The sequence below is a fragment of the Monopterus albus genome, unplaced genomic scaffold, assembly GCF_001952655.1.
Source record: "Monopterus albus unplaced genomic scaffold, M_albus_1.0 scaffold963.1, whole genome shotgun sequence".
NCBI classification, from domain to species: Eukaryota; Metazoa; Chordata; class Actinopteri; order Synbranchiformes; family Synbranchidae; genus Monopterus; species Monopterus albus.
The window spans coordinates 1,626-7,560 of record NW_018128842.1 but is presented as its reverse complement, the minus strand read 5'-3'; the positions used below and the strand labels follow the sequence as shown (position 1 = coordinate 7,560).

Here is a 5,935-nt window from a genome sequence, read left to right as displayed (position 1 = left end):
ATGATTTTAGGACACCAGTAAAACCTTTGACATCACAACCTATGGTAACCAAAGTCAAAACTGGGAATGGAAGTCAGTGACATAAAGACCCTTAAAAAGGCCTGCAATGCTACAAACCTAAGGAATAACAATTAATATGGAAGAATCAGGATGATATAAAAACATGTTAGGATGTAGATGTTTCACCTAATTAAACCAAAGTTAAATGAAGTACATATAGTGGAGTGGAGGTTAGAAGGTTTAGTTTGAGTGGCAGGTCAGGTTTAAATTGTTTGAACTGTTAATACCGTAGGTGCAACAAAGATTAATTAGTCATAAACACTTTTAACGGTAAAACATTTGTTTGTTACAACAAAGATCATTAACCAACATTCTCTGGTGATGGGGCCATTAGAATTGACAATTGTACCTTTAGGGAACAATACATCCATTGCTTATTATAGATAAACAACATTCAAAAAACATTTTGTTTTTGTAATATATTTAATTCTTATAGTTGTATAGCACGTGACGTTAAAGTGACACTAAAGCAGGTTTATAAGTCATCTCAGCAGCTGTTCTGCTTGTTTTTGTTTTGATAAGTTTGCAAGCATTTTTAAAAGAATTAGTGTGAGATGCTCAATCTTACTGAATCATGATTAGATGTTTGTTTTGAGCACAAGAAGAGAATAATCAGATGCTCTTCATGGATCAAATTAATGTCCTTAATAGAGCAGAGTCAAATGACTTTCTCTGTATCAGAGGGAAGCTTTGTGGCTTGATGAAGAAAGTATATCTTCCACTGTCCAGGGGTCACACATGCAGCCGTCTGCCTACTGCTTTTAGATGCGATATCAATGAGAGCTGCCGCTAAGAAATCCTGAAGAGAGCATCATGTAAGCAATGCTCACTGACTTTTATTCTCTATGTTGGAACTTAATATGAAATGAGATATGCTCATCAAACTGGCATGAACATTATGATTGTTTCTGTTGAGGTCTAATGTTCAATATGATATGATTCCCCTGTTCTTTAGACTGGAGAGCTTTTAGGCAGATGCTGTCCTCCAACACACAGCATGTGGAGTTCAACTATGTCATTTCTCAGGACTGTTTTAAATGACTCTGTTATCATTCATCCTCCAGGCTTCTATGTTACTGGATTTCAGACATTACCCTACATCAGTGTCTATATCATCTTTCTAGCATTTGTCTACGTGGTCACAGTGCTGTTTAACTGTTTGGTGATCTATGTAATTGTTTTGAATCAGTGTTTACACACTCCAAAATTTGTGGCTGTGGGCAACCTCGCAGTGATTGATTTAGTCGTTAACTCATGTAGTATTCCCAGTATGATAAAGATTTTTCTAATGAAGGATAACTTTGTTCCATTTAACTCATGTCTCTTAGAAATGTATGTTAACTATGCTTTTGGGGCTTTGGAGTCATTTGCTCTTGCTATACTTGCCTATGACAGGTTGATCGCAGTATGTTTCCCTCTGCATCAGAACTCAATCAACACACTGCGAAGCATGTCTTGTATTATTGGTCTGATTTGGTGTTTTACTCTGGGAATTTATGCATTTGCAATAGGTATATTTACTTGATTGTCTTTTTGCAATTCTGTCACAGTGTTCAGTTGTGTCTGTGACTATATACCTGTGTATAGACTATTACACAATGCAGTGACTGTGGCCACTTCACTTACTTTCTTGATTCTTGTTGTACCCTTTAATTTGTCTGTCTTATGTCAGCATCCTGGTGACGGTGTTCAGGATGAAATCTTTAGACAGTTGAGTTAAAGCTTTGGCTACTTGCACTGAACATATTATCCTTGTTGCTGTATTTTACATTCCTCTCATTACCATTTTTAATATTGCACTTTATCTGCATTTCCTTGATGAGGACCTGTCATATCTATGCCTGTCTCTGGCCTCTTGTACCCCACCCTGCATCAATCCCATGGTATACTCTTTGAAAACCAAAGAGATTAGAAACAGAGCCCTGGCACTGGTAAGAACAACTAAAATTGGCACAGATCAACATAAGAAAAGACACTGGAGAGATGTTACAACAAAACTGTAGGCAAGAGATGTTTGTCAAAAAAAAAAACATTCATTTTAGGAAAACAAGGACCTGCCACTTTTTTTCTTTCTTTATTAGTTTATTTGTTGAGGACAAATACAAATCAATTAAAATCAAAGATGTAAATGAGAAGTTCAATGTTATTTTCATCCCAAAGTCCCAGGGCATGATGATGGTATACAATTAAAAGAAGTACAAAATAAATCTAAAATATTACTAAAAGGGAAAGTACAAACAAATTACAACATAAATAGATACACAAGTTCATGTCCAAAATAATTTACACATCAGCTGCTGACAATAGCCACTGGTTGTACAAATAAAAATGGCATAAAACTCTGCTTTTAGAAATATTTATAATGTATCATTTGGTTTTCTACGATTTTAGTAATTTCCAATATTTCTAAATGAAATTGCATGTGTAAGATTCATTCATTAACTTATTGCAGTTTTAAGGCTTGAATGATTTTTTTAGATACAAAATTCTTGCCTCATCATATTTAAGTTGCCGCAGCTTTAGTTTCAGTTCTATTGTTTGAGAAACTAATATAACGAGGAAGAAAAGTATTCACCCACAGAGCAGGACACAGACTAGAGAATGGAATTATGATGAGGCCTCCCCTCTAGTGTGTTAATTCTCTCAGTACAAGCTGAAACCATTAATGGAATGCATCATTAATGAATACACTATGAGGTCTACCACTATATTTGGAAAAACTACAAATCCACTGAATAACAGTTCACTAAAATTTAACTGACTCAATTTTGTATCAGAAGACATTTTCATGCTGCCAGTGAATAGAGGGGACATGATGTCAGACTAGTGCCACACTGTAAAATTATTTAAGTTATTTCACATGTACACATTCATCCTCTGCCCAAGAACATCCTACACAAAATGATGAGTAATAGTGTTGATATGAAAAGCTCATAGTTACGAGAGTTATAGATACTTTGCTTCTGGGCCCTTACTGAGCAAAATTCACTGGGGACAGATAAAATACAAGGTATGGACAAGAAAGAAAAAGAAGAGGCACAAGCAAAAAGGAAAAGAGGCAAGAGACTAAAAGAGAGGGACATAAAAAGGAAAAAAGATGACTGCATCAGTATCAGATAGATAAGAATAACTGTACCTTGTTTTAATTAACAATTACTGCTCTTTAGATAACAGTCTGCAGGCTTCTAATTTAGAACATGCAGAGGTTCATCCTTTTGGCCGAAATGAGTATTACAAAAATAAAGTGATAAATGAGCCTTGCACAAAATAAAACAAACAAAAAAATCCCCATGTTTCACAAATGAAGGGGGTGAAATTCTTTCATTTCGGTACGTGCTTCTTTCCGAAAATTTCATGGTTACTCACAACGTCCAAAAGACATCAAAACCTAGGATAGCCGAAGTTAAATGTCAGTGATTGAAAGACTTAAGAAGACCTGCAATGTTTAAACATACAAATTTAGGACAAAAAAAGGCAGAATCAGCATGATATAAGAGTGTTTTAGAACATAGATTTGTCACCTAATTAAACAGCTACATGGAGGGCAGATGGTGGAATGGAGGTTAGAAAGTTTAGTTAAAAATGGCAGATCAGGTTCTAATAGTCTTTTTTCAATTCCCTCACAGTGTTCAGTTATTTCTGTGACTATTCACCTGTGTATAGACTCACCTGTAATGATTAAATAATGCAGTGGACTGTGGCCATTTCACTTATTTGATTCTTGTTGTACCCTTTACTTTAATTCATCTGTCTTATGTCAGCATCCTGGTGACCGTGTTCAGGATAAAATCTTTAGACAGTCGAGTTAAAGCTTTGGCTACTTGCACTGAACATATCATCCTTGTTGCTGTATTTTACATTCCTCTCATTACCATTTTTAATATTGACCTCCATCTGCAAGTCACTGATGAGGACCTGCCATTGTTAAGCCTGTCTCTGGCCTCTTGCTCCCCACCCTGCATCAACCCCATTGTATACTCTTTGAAAACTAAAAAGATCAGAAACAGAGCCCTGGCACTGGTAAGAAAAACTAAAATTGGCACAAATCAACATAAGAAAAGACATTGGAGAGCTGTTACAACAAAAATGTAGGCAAGAAATGTTTATATAAAGGGAAGAGCAGAAAAAAATGTTAATTTTAGGAAAACTAGGGACCACCACTCGTCATAAAAAACAAAAATGGATCACATTTCGGCTCTTTCAAAAGTTTATAATTTATCCTGTGGTTTTCTTTAGTTTGTGATATATTTGTCCTCAATGGAGGGCATAGACTAGTGAATGGAATTATGAGTACCTGGCCTATAATGTGCTAATGTTCACACTAGGACAGCACTACAAGTTCTACTACTATATTTGACATATTAGAAATCCAGTGAATAGCCACCAAATACTGTTTAATTTATTCAGTTCTGTATCAGTAGACAGTTTCTAGCTATTTTGTATAGAATAGAGGGAACAGTCTCAGTCTATTATGCTGCAGAATTAATATACTTATTTCACATTTAGACTTCCCTCCTCTGCCCATGTAGATCCTCCACAACACAATACGATAACCAATGGTGTTTATATGAAAATCTCATGGTTATGAGCATTACAGATACTTTGTGTCTGGTTGCGTATTCAGCAAAATTCACCAGGTACAGATACAATAATCAATAAAACCTACAAACTTTAAGACAACAAAAAAAATGTAGAGAATCAGGATGATATAAGAGCATGTCAGAACACAGATTTGTCACCTAATTAAACAAAAACTAAATGCAGGGCAGATATGGGGCACCGAATGTAAAAATAGCACTTACACTAGTTTTCTCACATTTGGCTGAATGTGACAAGAAGTTTTCTTGAGACTCAATGTCTTTTTATGGTTTACATTTTTCATGAAAAGACAATTAACTCTTCCAACAGAAAAGCTTCTCACTCCGCCATGCTCGTGCTGTTTATAATTAGCATTATAATTCAGTGAATGACCGGTCAATTAGTTTTTTGTTTAAAGCAGCTTTGACCAGTACTTTTATAATAGTGTTTTAAATGTTAAACCTATTACACAATCTGCTCTTATCAAAGAGAACAGAGGATTATTACAGATACAAATGATAGCAAATGGCTAGTGAATAGAATTGAGCAATTAAAAGCTAAAGCGAAATATATTTGTCAGTGTTAAAGAACCAATCAGTATGACAGAATCTACAATTAAGAAAAAATTAAGAAATTAATTGCATTTACATGTAACATATTCACGATTATAAACATGCTCACATAGTTTTCTTAGCATAAGTCATAAAATAAAAGCTAAATGGTTTTCTACTTGTAGATAGAAAGCTTTGTGATACTAAGACACATCACAAAAACTTCTTCTTTCGGCTGGTCCCGTTAGGGGTCGCCACAGCAAATCATCTGTTTCCACCTAACTCTGTCCTCGGCATCCTCTACCCTCACCCCAATTAACTTCATGTCCTCTTTTAGCACATCCATATATCTCCTCTTTGGCCTTCCTCTTGACCGCTTCCTTGCGGCTCCATCTCCGTCATCCTTCTACCAATATAACCATTATCCCTCCTCTGCACATGTCCAAACCATCTCAATCTGGCCTCTCTGACCTTGTCCACAAAACAGCCGACCTGAGCTGTCCCTCTGATGTGCTCATTCCTAATCCTGTCCATCCTGGTCACTCCTAAAGAGAACCTCAACATCCTCATCTCTGCTACCTCCATTTCTGCCTCTTGTCTTTTCCTCACTGCTACAGTCTCTAAGCCATACAGCATTCGCACTGATGATTCGCATGTTAAAATTTGGCATGTTTTTACGCCGGATGTCCTTCCTGACACAACCCTCTCTATTTATCCGGGCTTGGGACCGGCACAGAAGCCACTGG

General features: G+C 36.2%; 1 pseudogene; it reads left to right on the top strand.

Annotated features, from left to right (window-relative positions):
- The first annotated feature begins 995 nt into the window (after nt 1-995).
- Nucleotides 996-4,152, top strand: LOC109953668 (olfactory receptor 1496-like; annotated as a pseudogene).
- The last annotated feature ends 1,783 nt before the right edge of the window (nt 4,153-5,935 follow it).